This window comes from Mustela nigripes, chromosome 17 (assembly GCF_022355385.1).
Source record: "Mustela nigripes isolate SB6536 chromosome 17, MUSNIG.SB6536, whole genome shotgun sequence".
NCBI classification, from domain to species: domain Eukaryota; kingdom Metazoa; phylum Chordata; class Mammalia; order Carnivora; family Mustelidae; genus Mustela; species Mustela nigripes.
In genome coordinates, this window is record NC_081573.1 from 41,326,311 (window position 1) to 41,342,464 (window position 16,154).

A 16,154-nucleotide genomic window follows, 5' to 3' on the forward strand; every position below is an offset into this window, starting at 1 on the left:
GGTTGGGCTGCTCTGGCATATCTTAATTCAAGGTGATCGGTCTAGAGGCTGCCCCAGGGGGTACCCATGAAAGAGGGGGCCGAGGATGACCGGAGGAGGAACAGGAGGGAACCCTGAGCAGGAGCCGCTGAGAGGTGGGAGAAAAGTCACAGAATGGGATCCAAAACACCAGGGGAAAGGGACCCACTGGGGGCTGCTGAGGAGTCTGAACAGGGCTGGGGCCAGCATGAGGCCTGGCCCTGCATTTATAGGAGCCTGCGAGTGGGCACCTCCTTAAGTTTGCACCCTATGTGCCTCCTTGCCTTGCCCTAGTCCAGTCAAATCTGGAGGGTTCCCTAAGGAAAGCCCCAGTTGTTATGCCAGATGATGTGTCTGGGAGGTGTTTGTAACCCAGACAGACGGGCAGGGGGTTGAGGACTGAGGGGAGGTGACAGTCGGGACAGCAACTGTGAAGCAGAGAGGTACACTGCTGAGGGGGTGCTGGGTCAAGGCCTTTGGAGAGCTGGGTGGGGGCCTGTCTGAACACCCGTGGGAGGGAGGCTGAGCTGCAGAGATGGGAGGGGCTGCCGGCATGTCTGTCTGCTCACTCCACCACGGCTCCTGTCACTGTCACTATTACCAGAAGGGCACTCCTGCGTTACGGGGTACTTCTGAACTTTGGGTGAAGCCACAGGAAAAGGGAAGAATTGGGTCTGAGATGTTTAGCTTCGAGCCAAGGGGTGTAGGGAAGGGAAAGCCTTGTTCTGGTGGGCCCTCTCACTCCCATGCTTAGGAAGAACCTGTCTCCAGAGGCTGGGGCTGAGGCTGGGGGACAGAAGGGACAGGGCCCCTTGATGAGAGGCCAGGCACCCCGGTCTGATATAAGAGCCATTCTCTTCCTCTGTATTGCCAGAGACCGTCTGAGGATGGCGTTTGCTTAGCTTGAACACAGGCAGCAGCAGAGAAGTAATGTTAGGAAAGCTGCCTCCAAAGTCAGGCCAAGGGCCCTGGGCAGGTGCCTGACTCCCGAGGATCCAAGAACTATCTTCACCCCCATTTTACAGATGAGGATGAGGCTGAGGGAAGGTAAGTAGGCAAGCAGCAGAGTGGGATTTGAACCTGGATCTGTCCTATAACTCTCCAGCTCTATACCACAGCCACTGGGCCCAAGGGAGGGAGTGGTGGGCATGGTGGTGGCCATATGGAGTTGGAACAACAGGCCGACGCTGCTGGCCATGCCAGGGACCTTGGCCAGCCCCTCCCAGGGATGGTGGCAGGACAGGCTTGGCACCACAGAGGACTTGAGAAATGGGAGCTGGTTTAAGAGTAATTATCCCGAGGCAGCCAAGAATCCTCACCCATTAAATCCTTCCCCTTAACTCATTTTTTTAATATAAAACTATTTTAAAATCAAAAGTAGCCTCTTTATAATTGCAGCCCAAGATCTGACCCTTTTACCTCCAAATGGGATGTCCCAGCAGGATCCCAAATGCCTCCAGCAAACCTAGCCTCAAGGGACCCAGGACCGTGTCCTCAATCCTTAGCCAGGGCAAGACTGCCTCCTGGAGCTGGCGCAGGGCACATGTGGAGCATTGAAGACGAGATCGGCTCTGCTTGTTCCCAAGATCCCAGAGAGCCCTCCCTGGCAGCCAGGGTGGCCCTCGAAAAGATCTGGGTTGGTGGACCAGGCCAGTGGCCACAGCTTGCTGAATCTGCAGTCTGGGGGCACTGTCTTCCCTCCAAACCTGGAAAAGCCAGGCCCTGGGTCTCAGAGCAGCTCTTCTCTGGGCCTCAGGAGATAGGGCTGTAAAGACCTGGCCCCCTGGGGTTCTGTCTACAGGGGACCTGCTCCCAACCTGAGGGGTCCCCACAGGGCTAGCCAGGGACACCCATCTGCCAAAGTGCTTGTTTACGAGGAAAGTGGCCTGTGGCCTGAGCAAAGGTTGGGGATACAGACAGAAATGGGTCTGAGGGGGCACCTGGGTGGCTCAGAGGGTTAAAGCCTCTGCCTTCAACTCAGATCATGATCCCAGGGTCCTGGGATCAAGCCCCACGTCAGGCTCTCTGCTCAGCAGGGAGCCTGCTTCTCCCTCTCTCTGCCTACTTGTGATCTCTGTCTTTCAAGTAAATAAATAAAATCTTTTAAAAAAACAAAATGGGTCTGAGGTGATGGTTGCAAGGCATGCTGACGGCACCGCTGTCAGAGTTCATGTCTGGGAGAGCACCCCACTGATGTCCAAGCTGAGAGGTCCTGGAGCAGGACAGAGGCTTTCGCAGCAGCTGGGGCTGGCCTGAGGATGGGGTCACACGACAACAGCTGCCCAGCCAGGACAGCTTAGGAGTCCCCCATGTCCACGGGTCAAAACATCAACTCTGAGCTTACCTTTGAAGGAGGACTAAACTGCTGTTTGTTCATAATTCCGAGCGGAGTGGGGAATGTGATTCTGGAGACTGGAAAGTTCTGGTATTTGTCCTGCAGCCAGAGGCAGGGCCTGGGGCATGCATCCCTTTTGGAGTCTTTTCTGCTCACAAACTTGGGCAGATGCATGGGCACCTTCATACCTGGGGCATTTTACCACATGTCACTCAAGTCCTCGGAAGCTTGTGTTCTCCTCTGTAAAACAGAAATGATATAATGTGAGTCACATATGTAATTTCAAGTTTTCTAGCAGCTCCATTTTCAAAGGTAAAAAAAAGGGGGGTACCCAGCAGGCTCAGTCGGTAGAACGTAGGACTCTTGGTCTTGGGGTTGTAAGTTCAAGCCCCATATTGGGTGTAGAGATTTAAGTAAATAAATAAACTTTAAAAAAGAAAGTGAGTAAATATTAATAAATAAACAAATAGTAAAAAAGAAGTAAGTATATTTAATTTGAATAATATATTTTATTTAACTTGTGCCCAAAGTAATTACCATTTCAACATGTCATCCATATGAAAAAAATAATGAGATATTTCACATTGCATTTTGTGCTCGGTTTCTGAAATCCAGTGTGCACTTTACACTTACAGCAGAGCTTGATTGAGAGTAGCTACGTTTCAAGTGCCTAAGAGCACATGTGGTCAGCGGCTACCACATTGGATAGCACAGCCCAAAACGGATGTATCCCTTTGCAGGGCCGTCTGCTAGCAAGGTGGGCCGGTAGCCAGGCAAGGTGGTGGCAGGAATGAGCCAGATCTGCTCCAAGCCTCTGTCCTCCTCAAGGGCAGTTTCAGAACATTTGATGCCAAACTGGCTCCCTCTGTCGGGGCCTGCCACCTCCAGGCCCTGGAGGAGCCTGGCTAGCCCTGCCCCAGGTCACTCTGCAGGACCTTTGCTGTTCCTCCAGGAGAAAAGCCAAGACCCTCAGCGAGGAACTGACCGCAAAAGACCATCAAGAGTGGGGGAAGGTAGTCGTGTCCCCGAGAAGGGTACTGGCTTGGTTGAGGAGACTTGATCAGTCTGAGAGGGCTTCCTGGAAGAGGGGTCCAAAGCCAAAGTAGTTGGCAACCCAGCAGAGGCACAGAAGCCTCAGCAGCAGTGAACATTTACCAGACCGAGAGGAAGGCCTGGCTATGACCTAGCATGTATCAACAAAGAGGGGATATGTGGCTGGGGCCACAGGGCTCCCCAGGCTCTGGAGGCCTCCAGTGCCAGGGAGAAGTTGACCTTATATACCCAGGTGGCGTGAGGAGCTGCTGGAGGTCTGGAGCAAGAGCTGGGGGCCTCCCAGATTAGAGGAAGAGGATGCTCTCTGAGGCTCAGAAAGCACTAGGCATCATTTGGCCTGACTCCCCCTTCCAACACAGGCTCAAGCGCAAATTCTGGCAGGTACAATTCATCAGGCTCTCCCGCCGCCCCTCCTCAGCCTGGCAGAATGGACGCACACCTGGGCCCTGGCGGTTCTTGGCTTGGCAGTCTCTGAGTCTAATCTAAATCCCTTCAGCTGCAATTCAAATATTTTTGTCTTCAGAGGCTTGGGAAGGTGAGCAAGTGGCTCTTCGGTCCCCCTGAGTTGTTCTCTCAGGACAGGCATTGCAGGAAAGGTAGAGGAACACAGGGCTAGAGGGTCATCTGGGCTCCCAGGGGTCCCTAGGTTTTCAGGAAGGAGCTCTTCCTCCTCCTCTGGGCATGGTGGCTCCAGAGGGCACACCATCCTGTCTCTCCAGCTTCCCAGGCCTCCCCAAGGAACTGGGAAGTGGGTCCTTGCTCGGCTGCTATTGTACCTGCATGTTCAAGAGTAGAGTTTGAGGGCACCTGGTTGGTTCAGTGGGTTAAAGCCTCTGTCCTCAGCTCAGGTCATGATCTCAGGGTCCTGGGATCGAGCCTCGCATTGGGCTCTCTGCTCAGTAGGGAGCCTACTTCCCCCACTTTCTCTGCCTATTTGTGATCTCTGTCAAATGAATCAACAAAATCTTAAAAAAAAAAAAAAAAAAAAAGAGTAGAGTTTGGAGGGTATAACTTTTTCAGCCCGAGGAAGCCATAGTAAGAATCAGTAAGCTGCTCAGAGACTCCCAAAGGATCCACACCAAAGGATTTCCTGTTCTGACCCCTTTCTACAGACAGAACAACTGCGGCCCAAAGAGGGAACAGAGTCTGTCGAAGTGAGCTGGGGGGAGAGCTGGGATTTATGACTCCTGGTCCAGTGCTCTTCACTCCTCAGGAGAACCTTACACAGCAGGAAGACCCGTACACAGAACAAGCGTGTGCTTGCCTGTCATGGAGCCCGGAATCTCACCACTGGAGCTTCAGTGCTCAGTTGACGTGGTCCCCTGATGAAATGCAGGTGCCCCAGGGAGGCAGTACCACCTTCTGGTGGAATGATGTTATCACCTCCCTTTCAGTCTGCCCTGTGACTTCTCTGCGTCTCAGTTCCACATCTGTACAATGTGTCAGCAGGAGGGCTGAGGGGTCTAAGGTAGGACTTGAGGGAGGAGAGAAAGCAGATTTCCCAGAAGTAGAGGCAAGCTGTGGCTGAGTTGGGGGCCAGATGACAGCTCTGGATCTCAGGATGTGCGTCACCTCCTGGGCCCCCAAACTACAGGGGGCCAAGGTGCTAGGCCCAAACCAGCACTGGAACTGAAAGAGTCTCCCAAACCCCCCAGACCTATGCACATCAGTGTAACGGGATTACCTTGGCTGAATTTCCAGCCAGCCCAGCTAATGTGGGCTCAGAGCTTATTTGAAATGGTTTACAGGAAATAAATACATTTCCTGTGTTTCACATATCGAAGTCCATGAACTATGCCACATACAACAACAGCATCTGTACTTCAGAAGTCAGTGCTTGGAAATGATTTCTCTCCTAGGAGAGCAGAGCTCTAATGGTTTAATTTCAGGCAGAGGCAGGTGAGCTGAAAAGATATTTTGGGGGCAGCCAAGCTTTTGAAGCCTTGGCCCCAGTACTAAATCTAGAAGCCTGTGGTTTCTGGGGGCAGCAGAGGGGACCGAGAGGGGGGCTCTTCCCTCTTGTTACAGCTTGGGTCTACTAGGTGCAGAGTTGCTCACATGGACCCTATGACCCCAGGTTGGGGGTAGGGGTGCCCTACGTCAACCAGGCTACTTTAGCTGGTGCCAGTGGTGGCTCCAGCAACTCCATGGGTTCAGATCAGGGCAGCAACAGCCAGCTCTACAGTCTTGGGGGCGCCTGCTTCAATCTCAGTGCCTCCTGAGGTTAGATGTCACACTGAGGAAAGAAAATCAGGTGTCTGGCAGCAGGCAAAAGCTTGACCAATCTCAGCCAACTTTCCTAAGCCTTTACTGTAAGCTGAGACCCCCCAGAGATGGATCCTTAGTGCTTGTGTCCCGTAAGACTTGGAATGTCAGGAAATGTCAGGCTTGGGATAATTCACACTGACACCCAGGAAAACTGTGGTTGCAGCCACAGGAGCAGAGAGATAGGGATGGCTGATGTTTAGGGCTCTGCTAGCAGACCCAGAATCCATTACCTCAAAACCTTTTCAGTTTAGCATAATTTCAGATGTTAGAAAAGTTAAAAAAAAATAGTAATACACTGAATATACTGTAGACTTGTCAACAGACTCCCCATTTTATCGCATTTGCTTTCTCTCTATCCCTCTTTCTCTCCATATATATGAATTTTCCCAGTGTACTTCCTAAAAATGAGGGCATTCCATTATGTAACCACGGAATGAGAATCAAAAGCAGGAAATTAACACTGTTGTGTTACTATGACTGCATCAACGTACCTTATTCATATTTTGCCAATTGTTCCCAATGATGTCTTTTGTAACAGAAATGACAAAAACTCCCAGATCATGTCCCGGATCATGTACTCCATTTGGCTGTCCACTCCCCTTAGTGTCCTTTTCTCTGGACAGTTCCTCCATCTGTCTTTGCCTTTCATGACACTAAAACAGTCAGAGAGGACAGGCCAGTTAGTAGTAGAAAGTCCCTCAGTTGGGTTTGTCAGATGTGTCCTCAAGGAGACTCGGGTTATCCACTTTTCATAGACTGAACACATGGAACTAACATCCAGAGCAGCAAAAGTATGTTTCCAACATTCCCCCAACCCCCATGTCTTCATCAAGTTCCTACCTCCCAAAACTAATCACTATCTTAACTTCTAAGAGGATAAATTACATTTGTCTGGTTTTGAACTTCAAATGAAATCATTCATTTCAGAAACCTTCCTAGCTTCTGACTTTTTGGCTCATATTATGTTTGTGAGATTCTCGGCACCGACTTTTTTTTCAGAGCCTACTTTTTATAATACAAATGCAATACCTCCCATGATGAGCCTTCGGTGGAAATCAAAGAAAATACAATTTATCTACATACCTGATTTGTTAAAAAATCACTTAAATGCCTCAGTTGTAATATAAAGGACAGTCCTTTATATTACATGTTTATATATACAAATAACATACTTTTCAATAAAAAATACGTGTATCAGGAATGTAAATGCTAGCTCACAAGGATGTGATGAGATCTTTTGAGGTTTACACCCATATACAAAGGCCTCACAACATGGTAGCTACAAATTCATTCCAGGGAGAGGGACATGAGTATTTTGCCATCATGGTGTGATTTTCCTAGATGGTGAACAACTCCTATACTCTTCAGAACAGACATGAAAAGATTCCATCTACTCACTGAAATTGAAAAGCATGTTTATCCACTGTACAATGTTTCATAAGTCATCATATTTTAACTCATAGGGGGTGAAATTTGTCTCACAAGATTATGAGCAGAACAACCCACAAATTAGACATAACTGGTAAAATTCTGAACGACACAAAGTACAATAATTTGTTTTATATTAAAACTGTGCAAGCATTACTCTCTGTTTCTAAATAAAGTGGAACCGGGTTGTATGGAGTGAATAAGTCATGGGGATAAAACATAGAGGACAGGGAATATGGTCAGTGGTATTGTAATAGTGTAATATGATGACAAATGTTCCTACACTTGTGGTGAGCATAACCTAATATATGGATTTGTCACTGTGCTGTACACTTGAAACCACTGTAACATTGTTTATCAACTATACTCCAACTGAAAAAAAAGAACAAGGCTGTAGGCTCCAAAGAAGATAAACCGATTCTTCTCCTGTCTGAACATCCAGGTGAGACATTCAAAGGTAGGGCAGGACTCGGACAATTCTTTCTGTGTCAAACTGCCCTGTAGGATTTCTAGTACCACTGACAACCCCGAATGCCAGGGGTCTCCCCAACCATGTAATAGGTGCCCCCAAGATACCCTAAATGCTCTCCAAGGTGGTCCCATGAGTCGAGGACACGAAAGAGGAGGCCATCTGGAGGTCAAAGGACCTCAGGGAGAGGCACCTGAGTAGGTGAGAGGGTAGAGGGTTGGGGTGGCCTGAAGAAAGTGGGGGCCCAGGTGAGAGCACTAATGGGGGGTTCTAAGGTGGGACCTCTCCAAAGTCAGCTCCAGAGAGAATAGGTTGCTTTCTAAGGATGGAGGGTTGCAGACACTGTGTGAACTTTGCTGCCTCTCACCCAGCTCTTCCCTCAGAGGATGCCACCGGACCTACACTTTCCTGGTTATCAACTACTCTGGGCCCCTCAAGGACTACACCTAAGCCACACACTGAAAGGATTATGGGGCCCTCATACTGGTAATTAAGTACAAACACAGTGCAAGATGTTACTAAAGTGGTAGGTAACTATAAAGAAGGTAAACATAATTCTGATTTCTCTCCTCACACTTATTTCAATAAATATTAACTAACAAATTATTTTAAGGCACCTTCCTTTGGATTTCCTCTAAGACAGGCTCCATGTGCATGTGGGGTGACCCACCAGTGAACACAATCTATGAATTAACTTCTTTTTAATGAATGGACTCATTTAATTAACTCCTTCATTAATTGACCCATGACTTTTTGAAGTGGGTACCATTCTTATTTCCATTTTGCAGATGAGACACTGAGGATCAGATTGATGAAGACACTTGCTCTAGGACACATGATTGGAGCTGGGGCCAGGACTGGCCTACCTCCGAGCCAAGACTGTGCACCATTCTCTAGGCCCCTTGAAAGGCATTAGGTCAGGGGATGCCTGGGTGGCTCAGTCTATTAAGCCACGGCCTTCTGCTCAGGTCATGATCCCAGGGTCTTAGGATCAAGTCCTGAATCGGGCTCTCTGCTCAGCAGGGAGCCTGCTTCTCTCTCTGCTTCTGCCTGCCACTCTGCCTACTTTCTCTCTCTCTCTCTTTCTCTCTGATAAATAAATAAATAAAATCTTAAAAAAAAAAAAAGAAGAAAAGAAAGGCATTAGTCAGACTCCCCACAGATGACAGTGTTGTGGAGGGATGTGTATGCATGATGCATGTACACACACACACACACACACACACACACACACACACACACACACACACCCCCCCCCCTCCCTCCTTCCCTCCCTCCCTCCCTCCCTCCACCAGCTCTGGGAAGTGAGAGATGCTCAGGTGTTTCCTGCAGTATGTTTACGCCCCCTTGTGGCCACATGTGAGGCTGTAGCTGGATCTAGATTGACTAGTCCATTCTAGTCAATATCCACCAGGAGGGGCCCAGCCTAGCTTCTTAGCGAGCTATGCTAGGAAAGAACCTTGGGAGCGAGGTGGGGGAGTATATTTAAAATATTGTTGCTGCTGTTTGTGCTCCTGCTTTGCTGGGCACCCTAAGCTCTTGCTTCGTCTGCTGTCCAGGGACTCCCGTCCAGGGTGGAGCAGGAAACTGGTCAGTGCCACCAAGCACCACTTGGCTATTGGGAAAAGAGCATATGGAAGCCTGAGGCAAAAGCCCCACTGTTCACTAAAGGTATGGAGGATTGAGGAGGGCATGCCAGGCAGGGGAACAGCAGGGGCTTTGCCCTGGAGGTAGTTACATGAAACTGAAGTTAAGTGTGGAAAAAAAAGAAAAAAGAAGGCTGAATTAAATTTGACCCAGTCTCCAGCATAGCCTGGGGATGGGGGTGCCCTGATTACAGTGATGGGTCCTAGTTCTTCAGACAGAAATAGCTCCAGAGCCAAGGAAAGGAGGACAGCTCTGCTTCAACACCCCCACATACTCCTTTTTGCCCCCATTCCATAGTCACTATACAGCTAGGAGGAGGGATATGACCCTGCAACAAACATGGGAATGACTGCCCCCGTTGAGCAGATGGTGATACAGAGACTCTAAATTTGACTGATGTCCCTTGCTCAAGTCATGCATCCAACTGACGGCAGTGCTGGGGTTCTTATGTCTGCCTGACCCATAGCCCTGCCTCTGAAACCACCCATTACAGGGGGTACCTCGTGCTAGAAGAGGCTCCTGTCTTTTGGAAAAGCAGGTATAAAAAATGCTCAAAAACTTCATAAATGAGCCCTGAGGTCACAGTGCCATCCTGTCCCTAGGCAGGGAAGAAAAACTACACAGTCTGTGGGTTCTCAACCTTCTACAAGAAGTAGGGTGTTAAAGTGGAAGTTTAGATTGTTGCTATTGGCCGATTAAAGTATATTTGGTTTTCCATGAGTGTGTTTGCAAGGCACTAAGAGACCAGGCTCAGAAAGGACACACGTCGTTAGCACCCATGGAGATGAAGGCCCAATTTAAATTAGTCTTTACCTAAAGATGCCTAAATAAGGGGTGCCTTGCTGGCTCAGTCAGTAGAGCATGTGACTCTTTTTTTTTTTTTTTTTTTTTTTTTTTAAAGATTTTTTTTTTTTATTTATTTATCAGAGAGAGATGGGGAGAAAGCAAGCACAGGCAGACAGAGTGGCAGGCAGAGGCAGAGGGAGAAGCAGGTTCCCTGTCGAGCAAGGAGCCTGATGTGGGACTCGATCCCAGGACGCTGGGATCATGACCTGGGCCGAAGGCAGCTGCTTAACCAACTGAGCCACCCAAGCGTCCCAAGCATGTGACTCTTGATCTTGGGATTGTGAGTTCAAGCTCCACATTAGGCCTAGAGCTTACTTAAAAATAATAATAAGATTGACTAAATGAAATGATAGAATGGGGAGAGAGTAAAGGTCTTTCCCTCAGGGGAACTCTTCCTCTGGCTTCAGAGAAGCTCCAACAGGCCCCTTAGGCTATTAAACATGGATAAAAAGCTTCTAGAAGAGTGGCTTGATTGTGAGTCCAGAGAGCAAGGCTTGGAGCCTTCTTAGCCACAAGCATGAAAGTGGGACCCCTAGGAACCTGGGTAAGTCGATTCAGGTCTCTGGACTTCATTTTCTCTTCAAAGAATGACTATCTGAGCATTTCATAAAGTACATAACCAGATGTGAGTAGATTTATAGCAAAACAGAGGACCATGGTGAAATATTTAGAATTGCTGCAAGAAAGTTGGATAAATTCCTTTTACTGCATTATTTCTCGGTGCCTTGACCAAGTCAATGTCATTGTGAATCTGTTCCAGGGGTGGGTAGTACAGATGGGACTCTTTATCTCTCGGAGCTTTTTCTAGGATGCTGCTCCACGAAGCACACTTTTAGAAAGTGAGACGCTTTCTCCTGTTCTTTCCAGCCCTGGCGCAAGGGTTAAAGATGGGGAAGGCAGGCCGGGCCATAAAATTCAAGTACAAGACCTTTGTCCTTGCTGTTTTTTCTTCAATGGAATGCTCTCTCCCATATAGGACAGGCTCACTCTCTAACTTCCTTCAGATCTCTCTCCAAAGCCTATCTTATCAGAGGAGCCTTCCCTGATTTCCCTGTATAAAACAGCCTTGGGGTCCCTGGCCCTCTCTCCAGCTGCCTCCATTGTCCCAAGGCAGCCTACTGTGACTTCTCCTTTCCCAGTCCTACATATAAGGGTGTAGGACAGGCATTATTGGGGATTTTACTGATTATTAAATAACGTGATGCATGTCAGAAAAGAAAAAGTGTATAAAGAAACAAATGGAAAAGGAAAAAATGTGAAAGTTTCATGACCCAGAGATAAGCACTGTTTACAGCTAGGTGCGGGCCCTGCTGTTCAACTTTTCTCTGCACGCAAAGATACAGGCACAAAGGGAAGAAGAGGAGGAGGAAAAAACCACATAAATAAATAACTGTTATTATGACACACACACACACACACCCAGTTGTAATCTGGCTTTTCATCTGATGTTCTCTTCTGTCCTAGCTAATAGCTCCTTCCTGGTCTTTCCAACCCCACGCTCAGTGTCTTGTTAGATGTCGGGGGGACACCTGCTCAGGTGACACTGTACCCCCTCACCCCTGAGCCTAGGTCACTGTGTCCCTCAAGGAATTACCCCTGGGCCTGAAAGGGGTGCTCCAGGGCCTTGGGGTGGGAGCCTCACAGGAGCAGCACAGAGCACCTGCTGGGCACCCTTAGTTTCTTAGAGAATTTCACAGGGTAGCATAGGCCACGCTGCAGGGCCATTGCTTGCTGATGGAGCCTACTCCACACCCTGCAGCTACAAGAGAAGGCACGAGAAGCGTGGAGGGGCTCCAGGGCTGTCTTCCAACTCCCTCTTGCTTCCTCTTACCCATACCAAACCCCAAGAGTGGTTCTTCTGCTCCACTCCAAACTTACTTTCAAGAAAAGATATGAGTCACTGGCAACTTGAAGTGCCAGTGCCAACTACCAGGCCCACAAAACTGCCCCTTCCAAACAAGGAGTTCTACAGAGGCTCAGAGAGAAGAAGTGACCTGCCCAAGACCACACAGCAAACAGGAGCAAGAGCTGGGCCTCAGGCGTAGGACTCCAGGATGATGGAAAATCCTGGGCCTGCCAGTGAATAAGTCTGAGTCAAGATGACTGTGGGATGGTGGTGGCCAAGGAACTGATTGTTTTGGGGTTATAGGAGATGACCTCTGGCCTAGGTCATCACAGCCTTGGGTGCAGCTGATCCACCAAGCAGGTAAAAGAGACTGATCTGTGTTTGGAAAAGCCTTCAAGAGACCGAAGTACCGAATGAGTTTTCCCCTAAGGGGTCTGCCCATCTGCCTCCAGGGAAGGCCAATCTTTAGCTTTGGCTCTACTACCTAGGAGCTTAACACAACCACTTTGAGGCTTCCTGATAACCTGGTGAGGTCTGTTGCTTCAGAGCAAGTTTGAGGAGAGGGCTGAAACAAGACTTGCATTTTTAAAAAATTCCCAAGCCTTTGTCACTAGTGTCCCCAAGACTTGCTAAATACGTCCTTGAGTTTGCTACTCTGTATGGATTGTTAACCATTCCCTCTGAAGGAGAGAGGGCCCTGTGTGTGTGTGTGTGTGTGTGTGTGTGTGCAAGCACACACGTGTCCATGTGTGTGGTCAGTTTGGGAGAAAATGGCACCAGGAAAAGCCACCTGCTTGGACAAATGTGGTGAAGCTGAGTTACTTGATTTGGGATGGCACCAGTCTGGGATACAATTGTCTGAGAGCACAGATGTGCTCAGAGCAGTGGGAAGGTTTTTCTGGGTTTATTCAGATGTGTTGAGGAGCGATGATGCCTCTGAACCTCTCCATGGATAAGTGCATCTACTTGCTGGCAAAGAAGAAAGATACCTGAGGTTTCTACAGATTCTCACAGGCCTAGACGTTATAACTATATCTATAGTTACAGACGTTATAACTATCAGGCCTAGATGTTATAGTTTTGGCAGTTGGGAAAAAAAAAAAAATGGCTGTACCATTTCAGTTCCCCCGACACAACATTATCCTCAGATCCAGCTTTCCTAACATTCCATAGAAACTCTTGTCCGTGTAGCTAGCAACTCAGGGAATTTCTCCAAAATCATCCAAGATATCTAACTCCCTACCCAGGTCAGGCTGTTTTTTAAAATACAGTTTTGCTGCTGCTGCTGCTCCTTTTTCTCCTCCCCCTCCTCCTCCTTTCTTCCCCTGATTATACAAGATAGGCCAGATGGAGTGATATATATGTATGTTTACTGTAGAAAATTCATATTGGGGGTGCTTGGGTGGCTCAGTGGGTTAAGCCTCTGCCTTCAGCTCAGGTCATGATCCCAGGGTCCTGGGATGGAGCCCTACATCAGGCTCTCTGCGTAGCAGAGAACCTGCTTCCTCCTCTCTCTCTGCCTGCCTCTCTGCCTACTTGTGATCTCTGTCTGTCAAATAAATAAATAAAATCTTTTTAAAAAAAGAAAATTCGTATTGTTTACCTTTGACTGTCTCTCTCTCTCTCTTTTTAAGATTTTATTTACTTATTTGATAGAGAGCACACATGCAAATGTGGGGAAGAGCAGAGGGACAGATAGAGGGGGAGGCAGAGGGAGGAAAGGGAAAGAATCTCAAGCCCACTCCACACTGAGCACTGCGTGTGGAGACCAAGTTGGGACTGGATCTCACTACTCTGATCACGACCTGAGCAGAAACCAAGAGTCAGATGCTTAACGGACTGAGCCACCGAGGCACCCCTACCTTTGACTATCTCTTCAAGATAAATTAAAAGAAGTAGAGTAAGTGGATCAAAGATCTATCCATTGGGTAGCCTCAATTTACACTCCCAGCTGCCTAGATGGCAATGCCTACTCACCAGTATGAGTGTTGTTTTTTTTTTTTTTCAAAGATTTTATTTATTTATTTGACAGACAGAGATCACAAGTAGGCAGAGAGGCAGGCAGAGAGAGAGGAGGAAGCAGGCTCCCCGCAGAGCAGAGAGCCCGATGCGGGGCTTGATCCCACGACCCTGGGACCATGACCTGAGCTGAAGGCAGAGGCTTAACCCACTGAGCCACCCAGGCGCCCCACCAGTATGAGTGTTTTAATGTTTGTTCATGTTCATGTTTTAATGTTTGTCAGGCTGACTGACAAAAACCAGTATCTCATTTTAATTTGCTCCGTTACAACTGAGGCCAAGTATTTTCACATTTCCTCAGAAAACGATAGCTGATCTGCTGCTTTTCCCTTCTCAAGGAGAGTAAGTCCTTTTCCTTCATTTGTCTTCTTATAAGGCCTTGAAACAAAGAACCACTAGGAGACTGGCTGGAGTTCTTGGGCTGACCGTCATATGTCAGTGACTGAGCTACTAGCTATAACCCTTGAAGGAAAGTTCCAGTGCACACAAAATTATCAAGGGCATATTTTTATTTTGGAATTGTTGTTGTGTGTGGTAACTTAGAAAAATTCTGTGGTTTCAGAGTTAACAGAATGCTATAATTTTTCTCAGGAAAGTGTGGTGGGGGCAGCCAGCTGTGTGTCTCCAGCAGTCACCTCAGGCACCCATAAACACCTACAGATGGAGTAATTATGCTGTGTCACCCTTTGTCACCCCAAATGAATTATCTATATGAAAAATAAAAATAAAATTGCACCATTTCTTTAGAATGCCTTGGAGCTACTTTTAGTTTCAGTCTGAACGAGTCTTCTCAATATCCAGGAAGAGAGATAATGCAAATTATGCAAATTATGACTTACAGATAAAACTTCAGGAAAGGGCCAAGGGTGAGTGGCAGTATGTCATACCAGGAGTAAGTCTGACAGGAGCTGTCGGATGGCACACACGTCCTTGGGTCCACATGGGCTGGCCAGGCTCTCCAGGTAAGCTGGCGTGTCTTCCTTCCTGAAGAACACATTCTCAGGGCTCTCTAAGTGGCCTCTCTGGTCATGAGTTTTCTCTCTTCCAGGAAAGGACTGCACTTGCTTTACAACAGTTAGTAGAAGAGTTTGAGTAAATCCATTAGTAAGCAAATGGGATAACCGGAATCCCACAAGGCAGGGGACTGAGGCATTATCTGGTATCTTGGTTCTCAGCCTTTCTCAACCTACCAACTGCTAACCATTTCGGGTAACTGTCAGTGACCAGACCAATGTAATTGTCTTTTGAAGGCCCAATGGTCCCTAGGGAACCAATGAAGACTGCAGAGCAGGAATTTAAGTTTTAGAAGGGTAACTGTCTAGTCTACGTTAGAAAAGCTGATATAAATTGAAGTGGAAGGCAGGGAGCCAGATGAGAGGATTAAAATAGGGCCCTGAAGTCGCTGGAGACAAAAGCCTGGATTGGAGAGATACTTGGGAGATAAAGCGAACAGGATTAGATAACTGACAGGAGAGGGGGTAGAAAGAGGGAGAGTAAAGACTCCCAGAATTCCAGGGGCACCCAGGTGATTCAGTCAGTTAAGCCTTCGAGTCTGGGTTTGGGCTCAGATCATGCTCTCAGGGTCCTGAGATCCAGTCCCAGTTAGGTTTCCGCGTTCAGCGGGAGTCTGCTTAGGATTCTCTTCCTCCCCTCTCCCGCTACCTCTCTCTCTCTCTCTCTAATAAAAATCAATAAATCTTTAAAGCAAAAAAAAAAAAAAAAAAAAAAAAAAAAGACTCCCAGGCTTCTGGTTTAGGCCATCTGGGAAGACAGTGGGCCCATTACTGTAGGTTAGGGCAGGAGAGCAAGCGCAGGCTTGGCAGGAAGGCGTACCTACCGCCTCCAGAAGGAGGTGTACAAGTGACTGAACATAAGGCTGCAGTGCCTGGGAGAGGGGTCTGGACCAGTAGGCAAAGCAATGGAGAGGAAGCCGTGAGGTATTATTAACAAGAGTAAGGAACTGGAGAGGCTTCTTGGTTTGGGGTGTGCAGAGTGTGGGAGGTAAAGCGGTGGGGTTCCAGCCGGACGCTCAGCCCCCTCACCATTCAGAGCCCAGGAGACTGGTGGGGATGGGTGGGGAGGAACCGGATTTGGTCCATCCCGCCCTGCCCGCCCCCTTGTCTTCCTCGGCTATTGGACAATTTCTCCGTCCGTCAAGAGCCCGCCTCCTCAGGTGAACCAATAAGAGCCGGCGAGAGGATGCTTCCTTCTCCATCTAGATCTGC